Source organism: Perognathus longimembris, chromosome 2 (genome assembly GCF_023159225.1).
Source record: "Perognathus longimembris pacificus isolate PPM17 chromosome 2, ASM2315922v1, whole genome shotgun sequence".
In the NCBI taxonomy this organism is placed as follows: domain Eukaryota; kingdom Metazoa; phylum Chordata; class Mammalia; order Rodentia; family Heteromyidae; genus Perognathus; species Perognathus longimembris.
In genome coordinates this window covers 5,817,583-5,842,422 of record NC_063162.1, presented here as the reverse complement: position 1 = coordinate 5,842,422, position 24,840 = coordinate 5,817,583, and the positions used below count along the sequence as shown (strand labels likewise).

The 24,840-nt window shown below is 48.6% G+C and overlaps 1 pseudogene; it reads left to right on the top strand.

Moving 5' to 3' along the window:
• Positions 1-341: 341 nt before the first annotated feature.
• On the top strand, positions 342-5,231 carry LOC125343634 (annotated as a pseudogene).
• The last annotated feature ends 19,609 nt before the right edge of the window (positions 5,232-24,840 follow it).

The window sequence follows — 24,840 nt, the reverse complement described above, 5'->3', positions numbered from 1 at the left end:
GCACAACCGGCCCTCCTCCAGCTTCAGGACTTCCCAGGGGGTCTCAGAGGTCGGGAGGATTAAGACCATCAGTCTTAGTCTTCATGGTCAATCAAGAGGATGGAAGGGGCCCCCTGGCTCCTCTAGGCAGCCTTCTCCGGTGTGGGAGGCTGAGGCCTGAGAACGCCCTTGGTGGGGAATGGCAGCCTCGGGTTCCTGCCAGGCCTGCGTCCTGACACGACAGCGTGGCAGAAAGTCATCATCCGCTCAGCCCCAGAACAGGTTAGGCTGCTGGGAGGAGTCCAGGCCTGGCTGACCACAGCTGCTGTCACTCCTGGCACACCCCTAGGCTCTGTGTGACAATGCCCCTGAGCCCCATACTCTGTGGTGATGACGAGGAGACCCACTTGGCTGTGGCCACCGGGGAGGAAGTGACCCAGCCAGGAAGCATTCTGGAGCTGCCCTCTGGGAGGCCTGTGAGTGTCCCCACAATCCTCCCTTCCCAGGAGGAACCGTGGGCACAGAAGCTGGTGACACGGGCTCCTCCCTGGGCGGTGTAAACAGGACGGGGGGGGGGGGGGTAGGAGCGGAGGCTTGCTCCTCCGAGCCTCAAGTGTCTGTGGCAATGCATTCACCATCTGGTCCCGGGTATGGAAAGGATTTCCAAGGAATCCTGCCCCAAGATGGCCGAGTTTTCCCAGGCTCACCTCTGGGTATTTGCATATTCATCAGCAAATGTCTCCCATTAAAAGAATGGTTGTGGTTTGACAGCCATATGTTTCCTTTCAAACTGACAGACTGATATTTATCCTCCTCCTGAAAAGAGTGAACTCCACAGATGGCTGTGCACACATCTTCCTGATTTGCTGGAACACAATCCTCTAGATTTGAAAGGGCTCAACCCAGCCTCTCAGCCACTGGGAGCTCTGTCCACAATGTCAAGTTCGTTCAAAAATGAACATCATGAAGTCTGCTTGCTTTCAAAGGAAATGTCCTGGCCAGATAGTTCACTCTTGCCAGGCCTCATGCCTGTAATCCTAGCTACTCAGCAGGATGAGATCTGAGGATCATGGTTCAAAAGCACAGGCAGGGCTGGGGATATGGCCTAGTGGCAAGAGTGCTTGCCTCGTATACATGAGGCCCTGGGTTCAATTCCCCAGCACCATATATACAGAAAACAGCCAGAAGTGGCGCTGTGGCTCAAGTGGCAGAGTGCTAGCCTTGAGCAAAAAGAAGCCAGGGACAGTGCTCAGGCCCTGAGTCCAGGACTGGCCAAAAAAAAAAAAAAAAAAAAAAGCACAGGCAGACAAGTCCAAGAGATTATTATTCCAATTAACCAGCAAAAAAAAACAACAGTTTGTGGCTGTAGTGGTAGAGCCCCAATCTTGAGTGAAAAAACTGAGGAACAGTGCCCAGGCCCTGAGTTCAAGCCCCAGTATCAGAAAAAGAAAGGAATGAAAGAAAGTTCATTCTTATTTATTTATTATTTTGGGTGCTAGAGCAGAAACTCAAGCCTCACATTTGCTACACAAGCAACTCTACCTAAATTCCCACCCTGGAAACTCACTCTCCTACCTTTTGGATATTTCAACAATGCTTTGAAGGTCACGAAGGCTCCTTGTTAACTTTCTCTATGTTCACGGTGATCAGAAATCCCGTGGGAAGAACTATGGGGCTCGGAGGACCAGGTGGCTGGTTCTGGCCGGCGTGACACCAACAAACCACATGACCTTGAACAATCCCTTCCCTCTGACTCTTCCCCACTGTCCAGAGAGGGAACTGGAGTAGCCCAGTCCCCATCAGGACTGCCCCAGTGCCTTGTGGCCTGTTCACCTTTAGTGTCCCTCAGCTTCTTCCAAGCACAGCTGGGTCTGGGGACTCCTAGCCAGCTCACTGCCAAGTCCCTGCCCCTCGGATGTTCTGCATATCTGGTTGAAAAGCCCCAAAGCTCTTGGCCTGCATAGCATGCCTGACCTGATACTATTTGTCCACTTGAATCCCTGGCATGCCGTAATTATGACAAGTCTGGTTATTAATGACAGGATAATTAAACCATCGTTAACTTCTGTCCAGCCCTTTTGGAAGGCCAGGCATGTGCTTCTTCACACAAATGTCTTGCTTTATCTTCACCTCAGCTTCGGAGGCAACTCCCATTATTAGTCTTCATGGACAGCTAAGGAAACAGAGGGATTCGATATCTGATCACATCTATGCTGAAGGATCAAGTGGAAGAGCTAGGACTGGAAATTGGGCAGCTTGGCTCCCAAGACTGTGGCCTTAGCCAACCCATCATCCGGTGAAATGACGACGCTGGTCATCATCATGGGGTCATGAGGTCATCCAGAGAGAAGGTGAAGGAGAAGGAAACAGCAAAGCAGCATGTTCCCCACCACCCTTCCCGCGTCCAGCTGTTCTGTGGGGAGAGCATTTTACTGCCTTCCCCGAAGTCCTACACGGGCCTGACTCCGTCTCGGGCACCATGGACAACAGTCATAAATGCCTGGGCTAGCTCCTTCTTCCCGAGCTAGCTCAGCCACGCCACTGTGTGCTTTCCTTCTCCCCTGGGCTCTGGTAGAGGTTGCCAGGGAAAGCGCCTGCTGTGCACATGGGAACAGACAAGGCAGAACGTGGCCTGGTCACACGCTAGCGCATGCCCAGTCACCTCCCCTTCCTGGCCAGGCAGTTCCAGCCTGCTTCAGCCTGACCTTGGTCCTGCGCTTAGGGCTGGCAGGGCTCTGGGCTCGATGCCAAGCACCCAAGAGACCTTCTCTCCTGGCCTCTTCAGCTCATCAGTTTGTTTCAGAAAGTTCAAGAAATTCTCAATATGTATGTGACTACTTTTTTTTAAAAACTTTTTTATCTTTTGGAGCTGTGGTCAGCCCAGCTTGGGACATAGGTGTGCCCCCCACCCCCAATACAAATATATCTGGGTACACATGCCCAATAAAGGAACATTGAGCCAAAGATACTCAGGAGGCTGAGATCTGAGGATAGTGGTTTGAAGCCAGCCTGGCAGACAAATCCAAGAGGAGATCTCTTCAGAGGTCACAGCAGCTGCTCAGTCTTACCGCCATGGGTCTCTCATCCACCAGGCCCTGGCTCCAGGGCCTGACCCAGAGACACAGACTTAGGAAGGCTGGCTGAATGGCTGTGAGATGCTAGGCCACTGCTCTGGAGATTATGGTTGCTCACAGTGGTTGAGGACACAGGAGTAGGCCTGTTGTCCTCTCAAAGTTGCCTCAGTAGCTTTGACTCTTGAGACTCTGTGGAGCTGGGCTGGTCTAGAACTCAAGGATTTGGGAGCGAGGCCAGCCAGTAAACACAGTAAACACCCTTTGGTAATGGACAAAGCCACTTTGAGGGGGCAGGGCGAGGCATGGGAGCAGGGGCCAGGGTCAGAACTGGACGGGCCTGGCGTGACAGCTGTCCGATCCCTACTGGGTACTGAGCGCCTCCCAGTTCTCACCGGTTAAATGCAAGCAATTTCCTGCCTCTCTTATGGCCTTGGTGTGGAATCAAAAAGCGAACCTGACCCAGTGCTGATGACTCACGCCTGTCATTCTAGCGACTCAGGATGCTGGGATCTGAGGATTGCAGCTCAAAGCCAACCAGGGCAGGAAAGTCTGTGAGACTTTTGCTTCCCATTAACCACCAGAAAACCAGAAGTGGAGCTATGGCTTACAGGGGTAGAGTGCTATTCTTGAAAAAGCTAAGGAACAGTGCCTAGGCCCCGAGTTCAAGCCCCATGACCAACAAAAAACAGAAGAAAAAATGAATCAGCTCACCTGTAGGAAGCATTTTATAACCTAGAAAGAGCAAGATGATGTCAGTACTTTTCTTCCTCTCTCTTTCCTTCTCTGTCTTCTCCCTTCCCTCCTATTTCCCATTCTCTTTCTCCCTACCCCCTGGAAGCCCAGAGGCCCTTTTCCTGTCACCTCCTTGAGGGCATCTTGAGACAGGCTTCATTATGTAACTCAAACTGGCCTTGAACTTGTATGTCACTTAGGCGGTATGTATGTAACCTAGGTCTTCCTTTCTCACTCTCCTGAATGCTGACATTACCGGCATGCGCTAGCATGTCTGGCTTGAAGTCACTCTCAAAAGCAGATGCGCAGGACCCAAGCTTACCCTTTTGGGGAAGCCTCATCTTCTCTACCTCTCTCCCCTGAGCCAGCCTTGTGAAGTCAGCTGATTGTTGCCTCCCTGCCTGTTTAGGGCCTGGCTCGCCAGAGCCTTGCTGGTTTGGCCACGGCAAGGAGCAGAGCTGAAGCAGGCAGCGCTGCTGGGGGTATCCCCCCTCTGTCCCCATGTTAGCCAAAACCTGACCTGCGGCTGCCCAGCAGACAGAGAATCCTGGCTGAGCCTGCTCAGGAGAGGGGTACTTCCCACCACACCTCCCGGGCTTGTCCTGCCGCCAATATGGGTACTGGGTAACCCCATCGTTCCACCCCAGGTGAGGGCAGCTCAAGTCTGTCAGGAAGCAGCTTCCAGGACAAAGCTGGACACGTAGAAGGGGCCTTGGGTGGTGGAGTGGGAGGCGAGGAGCTGGGAGGAGCCCTCGGAGGAGCAGAGGTGTCACTCTACCACGGAGCCGGGAAGGAGGCCCAGGTAGGAAGCGCTCGGGAGTGGACCGGCACTGGGAATGCCTGCCGTCCTTAGGCATGGGCTGGGAGTGGCTAGAGGAAGCGAGGCCCGGGGGACCATGCTGTCATGTAGGGCCACCTGAGCCTCCATAGGAGGGCAGTACAGGTGTGTGTCTGGGGCCACCACTTCTGTTATGCACCTAGGGGAAACAGGTGCACAAAAGACATGCTCTGCGCTCTCTCCGCCATCTTGGAGCCTGGGGAGGCCTGCTGGGAACAGGACTTTGAAAAGGCAAAACGTCTGGGAGGCCGTGGTGCAGGGCCATTTGTGTTGGCTATAAGCGGGGTCTCTGGAACCAAAGGGAGGACACGGCTCTCCTTTAAAATTGAAGGTGTCTATGCCCGATTTCTACTTGGGCAAGAGATGTGCTTATGTATACAACGCAAAAAAATAACACAGCGACTCCTGGCGGCAAACCTAACAAAACCAGAGTAACGTGGGGAAAGGTAACTCGTAACTCGTGCTCATGGACACAGGGGCATGGTCCGTGCCAAACTCCGAAGCAACCTTCGTGCTAAGGCCACTGGACACAGAGTCCGTGTGATGCTGTACCCCTCCCGAATTTAAACTAGTGGAAATTAAATAAAGTAAATCTGTGCTCTTGTATTAAAAAAAAAATAAGACATGCTCTGCGCCCCTTCGTCATCATCCCCCCAGACAGGTGAAAGGGTGAGGAAATGGTAGCATGTCCACAAAATAAGGGATCCGAACAAAAAGGAACCAAGTGCGGATACATGGATGGATGGATGGATGGATGGATGGATGGATGGATGGATAGATGGATGGATGGATGGATGGAGGGATGGATGGAGGGATGGATGGAGATGGATGGATGGATGGATGGATGGATAGATGGATGGAGGGATGGATGGAGGGATGGATGGATGGAGGGATGGATAGAGGGATGGATGGATGACTGAAGTCCACAGACACAGGAGCATGCCGAATGCTGAACTTACAGGAAGGTCAAGAGGCGAGATCAGCCTCAGGTGATAGCCTCTGCCTGATGTCTAACAGGCTGAAGACCGAGACTTGGCCAAGAGAATTTACTAGAGTTAGGGAGCGATCTGTATGATTTTGTTGAAACTCATTGAATTGTACTGTAGTCTGTCCATGTCACTGTTGGTAAATTTACCCTCCATCAACAGTTCTGCAATTCTGTATATGGGGCTCAGACAGGTGAAAGACTTTCCCAGAGTGCACAGTGAATGGGCTGGGGCTGATCATAGTCCATGCCTATCAGAGACTCAGCTGCCTCATGGCTCCCGGCACAAGCCCACAAGGCTCCTCCTGGGCGTCTTGCCCAGTCCTGAGTCACCACCCTGGGGTCTGGCAGCTGTTCTCCTGAGACGCTGGGACCTTGGCATTTCAGAAGATTCTCCAGGCCCAGGTCCGGGGACCAGTCCCATCTACTGAGCTGGGGCCTGACACAGTCAGCAGCGGGCGTGGCAGGTGAGAACCTGCCTGTTGCGTGGGAGCTTGCATGGTAAGGTCTGGCCAGTGGGCGGGCGGAGCTGCAGCAGGTGCTTCTCTGAGGCCTCAAGGCTGCGTCCACAAGTAATTAGCCTGTGCCAAATCTCAGCTCCAGCCGTGTGTCCTACCTCAGCCATTCTGAGCCACTTGGCTCAGGAGTGAAGCCGATAGAGAACGAAGATAAAAGGAGAAAATGAATGCAGACGCCTTGCTTATTCAGGCATTTTAGCACACATTTATGGATGCTTTACTTCAGACAGGACTGTGCTACGCACAGAGATGAATCTAGATTTTGTCAGCCTGCTCACAGGCTCATGCATAACTGGTGAGGATGGCTAGCAGCTGTACGGCACACTCTTAACATCTAGCTGGGCTAGGTACATCCTTACTGTATTTCCTTCTCTGGTTTGTCCATGGCTATGCTTAACCGATTACTTATCAAACCTTTAGAAGCAGTTTGTCTTAAAGGAATCACTGTATAGAGTGGCCCTATGCATAGTTAGGTGTCACTTCAAATCAGTGAGTTGAATAATCTAGTAAATCATTTCACGAATAATTTAGTAAAGATATTGAGAAATTAGGTAACTTTTTAGGGGGAGGAGAAATTCTCAAAATAAGTAAAATGAAGTTCTCAAGACTTCATCTCAACCAATGGCTGAAAACTGATGTGTAGCATCCCCAGGGACATGATGAAGCACAGCAGGGGGATGAAAGCTCAGGCTGGGAACAGGAAGTGAGATCTTACCTCAAAAATGACCAACGCGGGCTGGGAATTGGCCTAGTGGCAAGAGTGCTTGGCTCATATACGTGAAGCCCTGGGTTCGATTCCTCAGCACCACGTATATAGAAAAGGCCAGAAGTGGCATTGTGGCTCAAGTTGGCAGAGGGCTACCTTTGAGCAAAAAGAAGCCAGGGACAGTGCTCAGGCCCTTAGTTCAAGGCCCTGGACTGGCCAAAAAATTAAAAAAATAACCAATGCAATAAGAGGCTGGAGGCATGGTTCAAATAGTAGAGTGCCTGGCTAGGAAGCATGAAGCCATGAGTTCAAATTCCTATATCACCAAACAAAGAGAAAGAGGAGGGCTGGGAATGTGGCTTAGTGGTAGAGTGCTTGCCTAGCATGCATAAAGCCCTGGGTTTGATTGCTCAGAACCACATAAACAGAATAAAAGCTGGAACTAGAGCTGTGGCTCAAGTGGTAGAGTGCTAGCCTTGAGCATAAGAAGCTCAGGGATAGTGCCCTGGCCCTGAGCAAACCCCAGGACTAGCAGAGAGAGAGAGAGAGAGAGAGAGAGAGAGAGAGAGAGAGAGAGAGAGAGAGAGAGAGAGAGAGAGAGAGAGAGAGAGAGAGAGAAATCTTACATTCCCTACCCCCAACTTTCTTTCCTCCTCCTTCTCCTCTCCTTTTTTTTTTGTTGGTCATGGGGCTTGAACTCAGGGCCTGGATGCTGTCTCTGAGCTCTTTTGCTCTGGTTTTCTGGTGGTTAATTGGAAATAGTCTCATGGACTTCCCTGCCTGGGCTGGCTTTGAACCATGATCCTCAGATCTTAGGATTATAGGCATGAGCCCGCAAGCCTCCAGCTTTCTCTGTATTCCCAGAGCACAATGAACAGCACACTGTTCTATTATTCCCTAGAGTACAAAACTTATTCATTTTAACCGTTGTTTCCACTAATGTTCTTTCTTGAGTCTTTTTTTTTTTTTTTTTGCCAGTCCTGGGCCTTGAACTCAGGGCCTGAGCACTGTCCCTGGCTTCTTTTTGCTCAAGGCTAGCACTCTGCCACTTGAGCCACAGCACCACTTCTGGCCATTTTCTGTATATGTGGTGCTGGGGAATCGAACCCAGGGCTTCATGTATAGGAGGCAAGCACTCTTGCCACTAGACCATATTCCCAGCCCTCTTTCTTGGGTCTGTTGTCTTACTAGTCTTCTCCTTATGGGACAGTTCTTCAGTCTTGCCTTCTTCATACTCTTTTTTTTTTTTTTTTTTTTTTTTTTGCCAGTCCTGGGGCTTGGACTCAGGGCCTGAGCACTGTTCCTGGCTTTTTTTTTTTGGCCAGTCCTGGGCCTTGGACTCAGGGCCTGAGCACTGTCCCTGGCTTCCTTTTGCTCAAGGCTAGCACTCTGCCACTCTTCATACTCTTGACCCTTGACCCTTGTGCAAACTCCTGATTGGTTGGTAGAATGGAGGTAGGACCTCTCGGTTTGGTCTCTTGTTGGTAGGCTGAGGACATGCATATTGGGAAGGATGGCCAGGGCGAGGGGCCCCATGCAGAGCACGTCCCAAGTACGAAGTATCAACATGACTTAGTGCTGATCTTGTCCTTGATTGCTGGCTCACTAGATTTCCCTCTGTAAACTTACTATTTTTTTTCCCTTTCTCATTATTAAATATTTTGAGTGTAATGCTTCTGAGACTCAGCAAAGATCCCATTTCTGCTTAAATTTGTACCTGTTTATTGTAGCCTTCAGTGAATTTCATGGCAAGTTATGATTCTGATGTTTTAATCATTGTTTTGCTCCCATGCTGCCGTCTACATTTATTAACTGGAGTTCTTCTGAAAGAGTTATCCTTTCCTCATTATTTTTATTTTGTAAATTCTTACTGGTCTGGAGTAAATCCTGATGTGTATAACTATAGTTTTATTTAATCCTTTCTGCTTTTGGGGTTGTATATTTCTTTTTCTTGTCTCATTGCATTGCTAGGATTCTGTTGAGTGTATCATTTCTGCACTCACCATTCCAAGAGGTTTTTATTCTCTGGATGTTACTTTTCATAGCATCTTGTTCTTGTTTCGTGGCTATATTATCTTCTGAGCTCGCATATATATTAACGGGAAACTGAAAATCTGGAGCCCCTGCTAGGTGCAGGCCTCAAGCTCTGGGTGCTCCTGGGTTGTGGGCAGGAGAAGCCACTTCGCTCATCCCCTGCCGGTCACATCAATTAGCTCCTCCAGTCCTGCTGGACCCGTGGGACAGGTATCTGCTCAGCCCCACCCACTTGGCTCCTTCCGCTTCCCGGACGCTGAGGACAGCATTCTGGGACTGACGATTGCTAGTCACTACAACTTAGGTTGAATCTCCACTTGCTGTTACTCTCCTGTGGCTTCCATCAGTAAAAGAACTTCAGCAACGATAGTAAAACAGAGCCCTGCCAGGTTCCAGTGGCTCATGCTTGTCATCCTAGCTACTTAAGAGGCTGAGATCTGAGGATCGTGGTTCGAAGCCAGCCTGGATAGCAAAATCTCCATAAACGGGACGTGTAGCTGTGGCTCCAAGTGGTAGAGAGCTAGTCCTGAGCATCTAGGCCCCGAGTTCAAGACTGACAAAACAAATAAACAAAAAGTCCGGAGCCCTTGTCTGTAACGGGACCTAGCAGATGATCCTCAATCCTGCCAAGGTGATTAGAGTCTCATTTGCTTATATAACTCTCCTCTGTCTAGGACCAGAGGTCAGTGGGTGACAAAAAGTGGGGCACATGGCCTATTCTGCCTTCTTCCCTGCTGCCCACCCAGAGTGCTGAGAGGGGGGTCTCCCCTCCTTCCTCAAGCCAAAGGAGGGGGACACTGACAAGACTACCCAGGGAGTGGGGTGCTGGCAGCTCGCTCACCCCTCCCTCAGGAGGATGGCTGAGCTGCCTCAATGACAGCGCTCCCCTGCAGAGGCTTGGACAAGAGCCCCGCCCCCCCCAGGGGCGGCGACATGGGAGCTGAGGGCACAGGGCAAGGTCCGCCTGACGGAGGCGCCCCTACTGCATCAGGGCCCGGTGACGCCAGACGCAGGTATGCAGGGGCGAGTGGGTCCTTAACGCCTGCCCGGTTACCTATACAATGTCCCAAGAGAAAGCCCCTCCTACCCCCCAGAGCCACAGAGGCCGTCTAGCAGAGAAGCAGGAACAACAAGCCAGGGAAAAGCTGTCCCTTGCTCTTTCTTTCCTGGCCCTCCCTCCTCCCAGACCAGCCCTGAAGGAGCTGCAGTGAGTAGCAGTCGGGGGCAGCAGGATGCAGAGGACAAGTGGGCTGGACCTCTATCGCTGTAAGCTCCCTTTGGGGAAAGCTTTAGAGTGACGTGAAATCAAGGTTGTAAATCATCTCTCTCCCCCCCCCTTTCTCCCTCCCCCCCTCTTTCAACAGGGTCTCTATGTAAGGCAGGCTAATCCAGTCTCAGACGCTCAATCCTGCTACCTCAGCTACATGAGTGCTGAGACGACAGACATGTACCCCTAGACCTGGCTAGACCATACTCTGACTACCTCAAATGTGGACCTCACTAAGTGGAAGCCGCTGGGGTGCTATCATGGGTTCCACAGGAAGTCAGTTGGGGGTGGGGGTGGGAGGTTTGCCAAGTGTGGGGGAGGGCGCAATGGGCTCCTGGTAGAAGCAAGCCTAGCCTCTTGGAGGAATGCAACGCCCAAGGCCCTCCAGTTCCTCCTCCTTATTCTCCAAAACTCAGGCCAGTGTTCATCTAAGGAGCCCCATTCCCGCCTTGGTCACAGTGCTCAGTTGCTCTGAACTCTGCCGTTTATCTGGGCTCTAAGATCCAGAGCAAGGGCTGGGCTGAGCCTGGAGTCTGGTGGCTACAGCAGATAGCAGGGAAAGGCCACAAGCCACCCCGAACCCTGTAGGGCAAAAGACCTGGGAAGTGTTTTCTAGCAGGGAGCTCAATGCGGGGTTGCTGCAGTTGAGCTCTACCTCTGGTAGCCCTAGGACTAGAGGTGGCCCGGGTCTCCTTGCCTTTCTCCTGTCTACTTCCTTCTGTGGCTAGCCTCTTGTTCCTCTGTGTCCACATTGCGTTAGGACTCCATCATCCTTTATCAGCAGCAGTCAGGCTGTTCCTGGCCCTTGAGACACAGGTCCATGTCTCTCCGAACGTTGATTTCTAAAGTGGAAGAGGAGTGCTTAGTCAGCTGCCCAGGGTTCGTGTCTTTCACCATCCTGACTGAAGTGGCCCTGTCTTGAAATGATGCTATTTCTTCTTTGCCACCTGTTAGTCTACTGTTGGTCAACATGAAGACCAGAAGTGCATTAAGTCCTTCCCCATTTTTCTTTTCTTGTAGACTGTATGAGAGAAAATGGTGACCAAGTCACTAACCTATCAAGCCTTTGCATTCTGGATTTGTTCCTGTGGTGAATGCTACAAGGACGCCTTTTCCTGTACGGCCCAGGCTCAGGGGTCACAGCTCCTGACATTGAGATGTGCTGGGCACTGGGAGTCGCCATGGTGCCGTGAATGGCTTGGGAATGCTGAAGTCTTGACCTGCACTGGGTCTTGTGCAGAGCGAATGGTGCCCTGTGTGTCGATGTGGACTCCACTTACATTTAGGGGCTCTGTGTGTGGAATCAAAGATGCAATTTGATGATTTGCATCCTCTTCTGATCCTAACCTGATCACTGTCCTTTATTTTATTTTTTTCCCCAGTCGTGGGCTTGAACTCAGGGCCTGGGAGCTGCGCTGAGCTCTTTTGCTCAAGGCTACCACGCTACCACTTGGTGCCACAGGGCCACTTCCAGTTTTCTGGTGTTTAATCGGAGGCAAGAGTCTCATGGAGTTTCCTGCCCAGGCTGGCTTTGAACTGTGATCCACCATCCTACTCAGCACGCAGCCTCCTGCAGGGCTACGATTACGGGCTTAAGCCACTAGTGCCTGGCTTGTCCTCACTTGACTGACTGAGGTACAATCAACTACTCATGCGGCCCCAAACCCATTTGTAAAGGAATCCGAACCAAAGCTGCAAGATGAAATGCTTTCTGGCTTGGCTCATTCTTGGCACTCTGAAGCACTGCCGCGGTGCTGTAGCAGTCCTGCTGGACCTGGGGATGGCACCGAGAAATGGCCGGTGATGCAGTGCACCTGCTTAGTTTCCATTCCTCTGCCCCCGTCGCCCATCCCCCCAGCAGCAGCTTCTCCTCCTCCTCTCTGCCATTCTCAGTGTGTTCCCCAATGTTTGGGAGACAGAGCCTACTCCTAGTTTGGGGAAGAAGTTCTGTATTACCTCATTTTCGACCTTACCCCCTTTCCAGTACACCGGCCATTTTGTCCGGCATCCATGGAGTGTAGTGGAGTCACTGTGGACAGGCTGGAGGTACCTGGGATGCTGCCGGGGAGGCCCGCGGGGCCTGTGACCTCTTCCGAGACCTCATCCGTTACTGGGCATTCAGGAGCTGGCCTCTGGGGAGCAGCAGGCAGTTCAGGGGTGTGAGTGCCCCTTTGCCTTCCCCTATGAATGAGGGAAAGAAATGCACATTCTGTGTGTGCGTGCGTGTGTGTGTGTGTGCACTCTTGACACACATGCATACCTATCTGTACCTGCTTTCCAGGGTATTATGTATCTATTTCCCAAGGCTGCAGTAACCAACTACCATAACTGGGACATTTAAGAATCTTTCTGCGGGCTGGGAATATGGCCTAGTGGCAAGAGTGCTTGCCTCATATACATGAGGCCCTGGGTTCGATTCCTCAGCACCACATATATAGAAAATGGCCAGAAGTGGTGCTGTGGCTCAGGTGGCAGAGTGCTAGCCTTGAGCAAAAAAGAAGCCAGGGACAGTGCTCAGGCCCTGAGTCCAAGGCCCAGGACTGGCCAAAAAAAAAAAGAATCTTTCTGCTTGTCAAGCAGAAAGAAATGTATTCTCTCAGAATTCTGGAGGCTGAAAGTTGGAAATCAAGGTGTCCGAGGGTCATACTTCCCCTAAGGCTCCAGGGGAGGGCCCCCCTCCTTTGTCCTAGCTTTAGGTGTTTGCCAGCAATCCTCAGTGCTCCCTGGCTTCTGAGTGCCCTACTTGAATCTCTGCCTCTGTTGTCACATGCCCTTGGCCTGTCTCCTCTGTATCTGTTTTCCCCTCTCTTTCATATAAAGACACCAGTCTGGGCACTGGTGGCTTGACTTGCATCTAGCTACTCAGGGAGCTAAGATCTGAGGATAGAGGTTTGAAGCCAGTGCAGCAAAGCCCATGAGATTCTTATCTCTAATTAACCAGCAAAATGTCAAAAGTGGGGCTGGGAATATGGCCTAGTGGTCAAATCCTTGCCTCGTATACATGAAGCCCTGGGTTCGATTCCTCAGCACCACATATATACAAAAGGCCAGAAGTGGCGCTGTGGCTCAAGTGGCAGAGTGCTAGCCTTGAGCAAAAAGAAGCCAGGGACAGTGCTCAGGCCCTGAGTCCAAGCCCTAGGACTGGCAACAAAAACAAAAAACAAATGTCAAAAGTGGAGGTGTGGCTCAAGGGGTACACCATCAGCCTTGAGAGAAAAAGCCAAGCGACAGGGCAAGGCTCTGAATTCAAGCCCCAGTACACACACACACACACACACACACACACACACACACACACACACACACACAGACACACACACACACACACACACACACGACCCCAGTATTTTTAGGACCTGACCTACAATATCACTTTGCTTTGATTAATTCCATCCACAAAGTGTCTCTTCCTATAAGATCACATTCTGAGGTTGTAGGTAGACACACATTTTTAGCCACAGCAAAGACTTACTTAGAGGAAGCTGAGTTCCTTTGTGAGAGGCATCTCAAACTTAAAGACACAAATGTCCAGGCACCCGAGGTGGCTCACACCTGTGGACATGACACATATAAATGTGACAACAGTGGACTTTGAAAAGTCAAGGTAATTGCCCCACATTCCGGGCTCCCCATGGCCTGAATCAGCGGAGGGGAGGGAGGAGCGGCCCGGCTCTCCACCCCAACCTCTGAGAGGTGAAGGGTAGGGCATAGACTAATTCGCATAAAACAGCTGATTTGCCCTCACTCTCAATGCCGTGACAACATTTTTAAATGAAACAGCTTTTTACCCTATAAGCACAATGTCTAGGTGGGTTACACTCAGGGCCTGAATGCCGTCCCTGAGCATTTCTCTTACGGCTAGTGCTTTACCACTTGAGCCACAGCTCCACTTCTAGCTTTTTTTTTTTTTGCCAGTCCTGAGGCTTGAACTCAGGGCTTAGACATGGTCCCTGAGCTTATTTTGCCCAAGGTGAGCACTCTACCACTTGAGCCACAGTGCCACTTCTGGCCTTTTCTGTTTATGTGGCACTGAGGAATTGAATCCAGGGCTTCAGCATGCTAGGCCAGCGATCTACCATTAAGCCGCATTCCCGGCCTTCACTTGTAGCTCTTTTGGTGCTTAATTGGAGATCTGAGTCTTGTGGACCTTCCTACCTGGGTTGGCTTTGAACCATCATTCTCAGATCTCAGCCTCCCAAGTAGCGAGGATACAGGCATGAACCACCTGCACCTGACAAGCAATGATTTTTATTAAACAAACAGAAGAAAATAATTTTGGAGTATTCTGTGTGGTCTGTTGGAATTGACACCCCACCCCCACCCCCAGCTAATTTCTCAGTTGCATTCTGGAAGTTTTCCATCACTTAGTTTAAAACTAAATAGTGTAGTTTCCTAAGATTTTTGATATGGCATTTCTTAAAATGTGAGAGTATCTTATACTTTTTCTCCTTCATTTTTAACTGGCTGACATTTTCAGATTAAAACAAAACTCTAAAGCACAGACCAAAGCAGCAATATAGAGGGGGCATTTGTTTTGACCTGTGTTGACGGAAGGTCATTAAATAAAATACTATATCCAAACAAAATTTTAGATTGGAGATGGCTTTAACAATGAGTCCCTGTCACTGTTAAAGACTGCTCCTGGGGCTGGGAATATGGCCTAGTGGTAAAGTGCTCGTCTCGTATACATGCTAAGTCCTCGGTTCGATTCCTCAGAACCACATATACAGAAAAAGCTGGAAGTGGTGCTGCGGCTCAAGTGGCAGAGTGCTAGCCTTGAGCAAAAAGAAGTCAGGGACAGTGCTCAGACCCTGAGTTCAAGCCCCAGGACTGGCAAAAAAAAAAAAAAAAAAAAAAGAAAGAAAGAAAGACTGCTCCTATGGTTATCTGTATGTCTTTTGATCTATTGATGATGACTAGGCACGTATTTCCAACAATGACAATGAAGCACAAAATTGAGGAGGGACATTATGGAGACAGAAGTCATCCTCTGCATTGGGAGTTTATACACTCTGTGTGGATGGAAGTTCTTAGTGTATTATCCATTAAGCTGATTACCTAGTACAGATTTGATTTGACCTCAAAATCCACCAAGCAACAGAAGGTTGTCCCCGGAGCCTGCTGTGTCTGTGTCTGGGAGGAAACAGGGACAGCATCCCCTGGGAATGCACTTGGAACATTATTTTTACCCTATCCAGGCTCCATAGCCCTCGTGGAAATATTTTTGTTTCTGTACAAGCCTTTCCCTGACAGCTATGCTGAAATTGCTATTTTATACCCAACATAAAGCCTGACCTTTTTTTTTTTTTTTGCCTATTTCTATTCATTTCTGTTTGTTTTTTTGATATCATTTGCAGAGGTATGAAAATATTTATGAAGTGATATGTTGTCTAGGATTTTCTTAAAAATATGGAAAAGTCATTTTAAAGACTTTTTGTGGGCTGGGAATATGGCCTAGTGTCAAGAGTGCTTGCCTTGTATACGTGAAGCCCTGTGTTCGATTCCTTAGCACCACATATACAGAAAACGGCCAGAAGTGGTGCTGTGGCTCAAGTGGCGGAGTGCTAGCCTTGAGCAAAGAAAAGAAGCCAGGGACAGTGCTCAGGCCCTGAGTCCAAGGCCCAGGACTGGCCAAAAAAAAAAAAAAAAAAAAAGACTTCGTACAGTTATTTATAGATTTGATATTTTTATCTATTGTCTGTAATTCACGGGGGTAAAACTGAGACAGTACTGACCATGAAGTGACAGCTGTGCAGCTATGTGATTGAATATGAATTCACCAAGATTGGAACACTGCTTGGAATGTCCCTGTCCCCTGGCAATACTCAGTCTCAGTGGAGACACCCAGGCGAGCACTTTCTGGGCTCACACACAATTTAAACCTTACTGCATGCCCTCCAATTGCTCCCCACCAAGTGTTCATGCATCTCATCAAATCTCTTTTCTTTTTTTAATTTTGTTTGCCAGTCCTGGGCTTGAACTCAGGGCCTGAGCACTGTCCCCCGCTTTTTTGCTCCCGGCTAGCACTCTGCCACTTGAGCCACAGCACCACTTCTGGCTTTTTCTATATATGTGGTGCTGAGGAATTGAACCCAGGGCTTTATGTATGCGAGGCGAGCACTTTACGACTAGGCCACATTCCCAGCCCCCTCATCAAATCTTAAGATTTTTTTGTGTGTGTGCGCCAGTCCTGGAGCTTGAACTTGGGACCTGGGTGCTGTCCCTGAGCTTTTGTGCCCAAATACTCTACCACTTGAACCACAGCTCCACTTTTGACTTTTTGGTAGTTAATTGGAGATAAGAGTTTGATGGATTTTCTTGCCCAGACTGGCTTTGAACCACAATCCTCAGATGTCATCTTCTGAGCAGCTTCAATTTTTTTTTGTCCATTGCTGGGCTTGAACTCCGGCCCCTGTGTTTAAGCACCCCTGGGTGCGGTCCCTGAACCACTTTGTGCTCACGGCTAGCGCTCTGCCTCTTGAGCCACAGTGCCACTTCCAGCTTTTCAGTGGTTAGTTGGAGGTGATGAGTTTCACTGAGCCTTTTCTGCCTGGGCTGGCTCTGAACCCCGGTATTCAGATCTCAGCCTCCTGAGTAGCTAGGATTACAGGAGTGAGCCACTGGCACCCAGCTGCTTCAGATCTTAAGATTTAACATTCTTCTGGACCTGATGTTTGGAAGGGTGCCGATTTTCCCATCATTTTCCTGTGTTCTACTAATAACTGGATTCGGAGCATCTTTTCACAGTGCTGGTTTGGGTTTTAATCCCCTGTGAATGATTTGTTTCCAGACTATAGATAAAAATCACAGCGAATTTTCTTCCCTCATTTCTCGAAGCAGTAGTGTGCAGTGGTCTATTTGCACTAGCTTCTAAGAGCCAATTGTTAAATTTTCAAGAATGGTCTCATCTGGTCAAATATTGGTAAACTTGGGGCTGGGGATATAGCCTAGTGGCAAGAGTGCCTGCCTCGGATACACGAGGCCCTAGGTTCGATTCCCCAGCACCACATATACAGAAAACGGCCAGAAGCGGCGCTGTGGCTCAAGTGGCAGAGTGCTAGCCTTGAGCGGGAAGAAGCCAGGGACAGTGCTCAGGCCCTGAGTCCAAGGCCCAGGACTGGCCAAAAAAAAAAACAACAAAAAAACAAAAAAAAAAATCAAATATTGGTAAACTCAAACATCAGCCTTAGTGGAAATATTTACCCCACAGCAATTAGCAAATGTTGACAGGACCAGGACTTGGATCCCCTGAACTGCTTGTCAGACGTTTCCGGGAAAGGCACTGCCTCCAGGCATTTGTAGCTGACACAGCTGGCTCTCAGTGAACCTGAGGCCTAGGTGTGGCCAGGGCCCCTGGACTGCCAGGCAGAGACCAGGAAACAGGCTTTGGCAAGCGCAGGGAAGGCTGGAGTCGAAGGACAGCAGAAGCCCCATCTGTCCACAGTGAAGCCAGGTAGCCATGACCCTGAGGCCTGCAGGGAGGCCTGGAGACTGCTCCTAGGCCTTTCAGTTCTGTGTCAACAAGGCCAGCGCACAACTTGCAGGGCCCAGTACAAGATGGAGATGAGGGCTCCTTTTTCAAAAGGTGGGGGGAAAACACCTTTTCTCTTTTTCACCTGCATTTTCTCCACCAGCAATGGTGTCTTAAAATTTAGTATTTAATGGCATGTTCTCTCTCTCGGGCATGAGGATTATTTGTACAGAGAGCATGAAATGTCATAGTTGCCTAGGGACGTGCTAGGTAACTTGGTACACAGTGTTTGTATGACCCAACTGCAGCCTGCTGACATTTTCCTGGACTAGTGAAGCGTGAGCTCCTCCTCTCTCCATGCTGGGTGTGTCTCCATACTTGCTGTGCCTTTATGGGGGTGGAACCCCACTGCAAGTGGAGGGGCATTGTTACTTTGTAGTAGGTTAGGCAGTTAGTTCCTAGTAATTACTTAACATATTACCTAGCATGTCAGGTAGTTACAGTAGCTTATTGTGCTATTTATATGACACATAAATAACAGGTGCTAACAAAATAAAGCCAGGAAGGGGATAAGATAAAAAGTATTGCTGGGTAATGGGAACCCACTTTGTTCTCATAACTCCTGTTGCTCCCCTCTCAGCCCATTCTCTTTATGTATCCAAAGATCCTCTATGAAGGACTTGCCTCTCCCCTCTAGGCCCATTCTTCCTATGTATTCAAAGATGGAATATGAAGGATTGACCCCCCCACACACACCCCACTTTCCTAGGCCCATACAGGCATCAGGCAAAATCCCAGGTATGAGCTGACCTGCTCTGATGTGCAGGCAGGGCAATTCACCCAAGCCTATCTGTAAATGACCCATTGCAGGTCCAAGGACAAGCCATCAACTTCCTAGACCTACTGGTGCTTTCAATAACCTCTGCCTTCTTGTTCAGACCCCTTGTAAGCCTGGTCCCAAATTCACAACCTCCAAATCTGCGGGAAGGTCTGTGCCCCACACTGTTCCTCAATAAACAGTCCTCACCTGTTGATGATCAAGTCTGGCCTATTCCTTTCCCTTTCTCCTCCCTTTTCCCAACACTGGGAGCTGGGCCCTGGTGGCTCATGCCTGTAATCCCAGCTACTCAGGAGGCTGAGATCTGAAGATCACAGTTCAAAGCCAGCTGGGACAGGAAAATTTGTGAGATTCTCCAAATCCACCCCACCCCCAAGCCAGAAGTGGAGCTATGGCTCAAGTGGTAGTGCACTAGCTTCAAGATGAAAAAGTTCAGCGACAGTGCCCAGGACCTGAGTTCAAGCCCAGGACTGGCAAAAAAAAATACAAAAGGATTGGTGAGGTTAGTGCAGATAGAATAAGCTAACATTTGAGATATTGTGACTTGGGGAAGCTTTATGGAAATGTGCACTTGAGCAATAACCTGTGTTGAGGAGGGTTATAGCACTATCATAGACCTGGCTTCCATATTCTCTTCCTTATAAGTCCTACTGAGGAATCTATCAGAATCACAAGGATGTCTGAATGTGCAATGCCACCAACCTTATAGGCAAACTGTGCCTAGATATTTGAGTTGTTCTTTTAACACCATATAAAGTTGTTATTGGAACACCACATAAAATACACTTGTTAACATCCTTTTTTGCTGTAATCTTTATGAATTCAAGTTTCTTGGAAGCAGATACTTTATTATCACCTTGTTTGGGGGTTTGAGGAAGTTATCTCTGGCGTCTTCCGAAGCCTGGATGATCTGCAATGATCTTTTTTGCCTAGCATTCTTCAGTTTCTTACTAGGGTTTCTTCCCATAACAGTTGTGTTTAATAATAAAACCATAAGGCCACAGGATGAGGAGAAAATCGCCATTCCTCTCCACTAGGCAGCATTTTCTGTGGTGTCAGCTTGCAGTCACTGTAGCAAATGCTTGAAAGAAGCAACTTAGAGAGAGGCTGATTTGAACTCATGGCTTTAGCAGTCTTGATCCAAGATCTGCTGGCCTTCTTGCTTTTAGGCTTCTGACTTGGCAACAGAGCATGGCAGGGGTATGTTGCACAGCCAAACCATTCACCTCATGGTTAGGAAGTGAAAAGAAGGGCTGGGGATATGGCCTAGTGGCAAGCACTTTACCACTAGGCCATATTCCCAGCTCCTCTTAAAATTTAAAATACTATTTATCAAAATGAATTCCAGGGCTGGGAATATGGCCTAGTGGCAAGAGTGCTTGCCTCCTATACATGAAGCCCTGGGTTCGATTCCTCAGCACCACATATATAGAAAACAGCTAGAAGTGGCGCTGTGGCTCAAGTGGCAGAGTGCTAGCCTTGAGCAAAAAGAAGCCAGGGACAGTGCTCAGGCCTTGAGTCCAAGCCCAGGCCTGGCCAAAAAAAAAAAAAAAAAAAGAATTCCAGGAGATGGAAACATTTTTGTTGTTGTTGTTGGTAGTGAAGGGGTTTTGGTGGTTTTTCTGGGGTCTCTTTTTGGGGGTAAAGTGAGAGCAGGAAGGGAAGGAGGAACAAATGCAGTCATGCTATTCAGCGTATACTATGTAGAAAATGAACTAAGTAACTTGTGGGCAGGGACAGGGGTAGACGGTGGGAGGGAACTGAAGGAAGGGATGACATCATCCAAAAATAAATGTACTCATTACCTGACTTATGAAATGGTAACTCTTCTCTACAACACCATAATGATAATAAACAACTGCATTTAAAAGATCCAAAGAATAGCATGGAGCATTATTTTGTGAGTCCATTTGAAGAACATCTTCCCCCCCTCAAACAGTGGCTTAAATCTGATGTTTATCGGGCTGGGGATATAGCCTAGTGGCAAGAGTGCCTGCCTCGGATACACGAGGCCCTAGGTTCGATTCCCCAGCACCACATATACAGAAAACGGCCAGAAGCGGTGCTGTGGCTCAAGTGGCAGAGTGCTAGCCTTGAGCGGGAAGAAGCCAGGGACAGTGCTCAGGCCCTGAGTCCAAGGCCCAGGACTGGCAAAAAAAAAAAAAAAAAAAAAAAAAATCTGATGTTTATCTTCTCTGTATAAAGTGCCTGGGGAAGGCAGTTCAGACCGGGCTCTACATAAATCTTGATGGCTCCAAGGTATGATTAGCTTCAGGCTACAAACTTTCTGCAGCACCACCCTCAAAATTAACTCATAATTCAAGATAGCCAGACTTGCTCAGCTCATCATACCCATACTCCAGAAAAGAAAAGGGGGTGAATGGAATGGGCTGCTTCTTTCCTTTCAAGAAAGCTTTTTTTTTTTTTTTTTGGCCTCCTGGGCCTTGGACTCAGGGCCTGAGCACTGTCCCTGGCTTCTTCCCGCTCAAGGCTAGCACTCTGCCACTTGAGCCACAGCGCCGCTTCTGGCCGTTTTCTGTATATGTGGTGCTGGGGAATCGAACCTAGGGCCTCGTGTATCCGAGGCAGGCACTCTTGCCACTAGGCTATATCCCCAGCCCTCAAGAAAGCTTTTGGTAACATTGTTCACAACACTTCCAGACAGACAGACATATAGACAGACAGACAGATAGATAGGTAGACAGACAGACAAGCATACAGGCAGGCAGGCAGACAGGCAGGCAGAGAGAGAGAGAGAGAGAGAGAGACATAGCTCACATTATGGGTCAGATAACACTATGGGTCAGAACATAATCACATGGCTAACTTAACTCTTTAACCCAGTGAAGACATTTAGCTGAGTAATACTTGTCAGAAATGAATGCTCTGTTCTAGGGAGAGAAAAGAGAATAAGTTTCTGCCACACACTGACTAAAACTTCAGGAAAATAAATCAATAGCTCCTAGGACCTTAGGAAACTCCATTTAAAATGCTTCCTTCCTAGCTTTCTAAAATCCAGACAAAAGAAAACTAATGAAAAATGAATAAAGGTTCCATTGCCTTTATTACTTTTGTGTATTTATTCAATAGTCTGCCATTTCAGCTGCTCTTGAATTGAACAGGTAAGCAGCCTAATAATTTGGACATTTCACTATAGTTGCACAGATCTTTGTGCTTTATAATTTTTTTTTGCCAGTCCTGGGGCTTGGACTCAGGGCCTGAGCACTGTCCCTGGCTTCTTTTTGCTCAAGGCTAGCACTCTGCTACTTGAGCCACAGCACCACTTCTGGCCGTTTTCTATGTATGTGGTGCTGGGGAATTGAATCCAGGGCTTCATGTATGCGAGGCAAGCACTCTACCACTAGGCCATATGCCCAGCCTATTTTTTTTATTAATTAAATTTTGTTGACAAGGTGTTGTGCAAAAGGGTACAGTTACACAATAGGGCAGTGAGTACATTTCATATTTTTTAAACATGCCTTTGAGAAAGGAATAATAGGTTGATTACAATGGTACCAATCTCAGTTGAGGGCTCCAAAGGAGGCATTTTTTTTTTTTTCAAATGAGCATCAGTTTTATTTTTTCTGTTGAAAATAATCTCCAACAAAGAAGGCTCTTCTCATTGGCCCATGCCACAATTCAGTGCCTGTTCAGGCTGTTTATATAAAATGAATGGCTTTATGATGTAACACTAAGGAAAGGAGGTGAAGAATAGAGATAGTTTTTAAGCCCTTATAAAGTTTTCTTCCTGAGTGTAACATGGAGGTCAGATCTGGCCAGCGCCATCACTGGCTGGTGAGGGGTGTCAGATTGACTCCATCTCAGTGAAAGAGAGCAGAACTGCCTCCATCTTCACTAAGCTCCGCCCCCCCCACCCCTGAGCCTCAGGGTTGGGAGCACACCCTGTCTGCTCAGAATCCAGGGAAGTTCCCCTTCGCTGTGATAAGACTGTGTACACTGCTTGACCACCTGAGTTGTGGAAGGTTCAAAGAACATTCAAGGTTAAATGTGGGCCCTTCCATGAGTAGGTGTATCTGTCTGCATCATGTGAGCCCCGTCAAATCCATGCACCAATTCTAACTAGAATGATAGGATGGTTCAAACAGATACTGTGAGACAGACTGTAACTCCATTGGCCACCTGCGTGTGACCTGGCATGCTCTGTAAGTGTTGTAACCTCATTGGCTACCTGGAAGGCCACTGGGGGTCACAGTTTCAGCTCCCAAGTCTAGGCTGCAACCCTGGCCAGTCAGTATACTTTTTACTTCCCCAATAAATCCATCTTTTTTACTTGAGACTGTCTCTGAGTGGTGGACTCTTGGGGGGATGGGGGATTCCCCGCCCCCCTTGGGCCCTATTACAATGGAAATTCCTCAGACTAAAATGGAAGTCTTCTAGCTATAAAAATATGTAATGATATAATATGTAAATATGTAATATGTAATAATATGTAATGATGACTGCCACTAAGTACAGTCTCTTCCCTTTTATGACACATCATCTCATTCTGGAGCCATAGTGCTGGAGAGGTAAGCTACCAGCTTATGGACAACTCCCTCGGCTCTCACTTTGGAAAGCTGTTTCTCCAGTACTTTACTGGGATATTTTGGTACCATATCTGACATGCATCTTTTCTGAGATTTTCTTATAGCCTGGATTAGCATAATTCTCTTGATGGCTATGGTAGAGAAAGGAAAATTCTGATGCTCTTAAGATCGCTTGTCTTTGGGTTGACTATTCTTTGCTTAGGTGAAGAGCCTCAAAGCTGCAGTAAGCTGTGTCCTGCATATAAAGCTGTGTGTCTTCTGTGTGTATGTGTGTGTGCTGGTCCTGGGGCTTGAACTAGGATCTTGGGCACTGTCCCTGAGTTTTTGTGCTTAAGGTTAGCTCTTTACCACTTGTACCACAGCTCCACATTCAGGTTTTTCTTTTTTCTCACAGATTTTCCTGCCAGGGCTGCCTTTGAACTGTGATCTTTAGATCTCGGCCTACTGAGTAGTTAGAATCACAGGTGTGAGCCACCAGCATCCAGCGATCTTTGACATTTGTTTCTCTTGGCTGTGGGGTCTCCACGTGTCCTTCCAGAACTGCTCTGTGTGGGGCCAAATGGCCCGCAAGGGCTGTGCCAGCAGCTCTCCAGGGCCATGGTCATCGTTTGCTGTGGCGAAGGGGGGCTCTGCAGACACACCTGGAAGGAGTGGCTATTTACTCTGGCTCACTTCATCATGGGCATTGGGCAGATAGTCGCTTTGGGAACTTGTTGCTCTAGAAAGGCTACACTGCTTCTGCCAGAGAGCACCGCCCCCCCCGCCCCGCCCCCAGCAAGTGCTCTCCAACAGGATTTGGTAATGGTGCTTGCTGATTGCTAGCTTCAGCAGCAATGATAGGAACAGCTACTTCCCTGTCCTTGTTGGTTCCCTCAACTCTGCCCAGCACCCCGTAAAGAACCTCAATGTTCTCTCTCAAGTATGCTTTCTGGGCTCTAAAGGACCCTGGGCTTCCTAGGACCTTGACTGATATAAAAGTCTTCCAATGACATGCCCTAAGAAAGGGGGAGTAGATACTTCGCAATGCTCTGGGCAGTTAAGGAAATTTGTATTTACCTGCCCTTTGTTCTGTTGTTAGCTGTTTGAACATCAAAGAGGAAGGATGTGTTCTGCAAGTTACTTGTACAGCTCCAGCAGCTGAGAGTGCGGACTCTGGTTCCAGGCTTTTGTCCCAGCTACATGGTGGCCCAGGTCAGGTGGAAGTACTGCTGAGTGCTTCTGTCTTCTAGTCAGCATCTTCTTTATTGGGTCCCCACTTTGCGGGAGCCCTCTGCACCCCATGTGAGCCCTCAAATTTCACAAGAATTCATGCCAGGCCCTTAAAACAAAGCCCTCCAAGGGCAATGCTAATCACTGATCCTAAAAGCCCAGGTGAGCAAGTTGGTTGGGCTGATCAGATTCTTTCTTCAAGGTCTTCACCGATTAAGTCTGGCTTGAATGAACTTGGTTATTTGGGGTTTTATTTTTTCCACCATTGGGATGATTTTTATTTAAAAAATGTAGTAATCTTTTAATTTGTCATTGAAATCAGTTATTTTAGAATATGTCTCTTTCAAAAGTGTTACATTTGGGCTGGGAATATGGCCTAGTGGCAAGAGTGCTTGCCTCCTATACATGAAGCCCTGGGTTCAATTCCCCAGCACCACATATATAGAAAATGGCCAGAAGTGGCGCTGTGGCTCAAGTGGCAGAGTGCTAGCCTTGAGCAAAAAAGAAGCCAGGGACAGTGCTCAGGCCCTGAGTCCAAGCCCCAGGACTGGTAAAAAAGCAAACAAACTAAAAAAAGTGTTACATTTGATTTTAGATAATCAATCTCTTGTTTAATGTGTACTTAAAATAAAGGTAATCGTT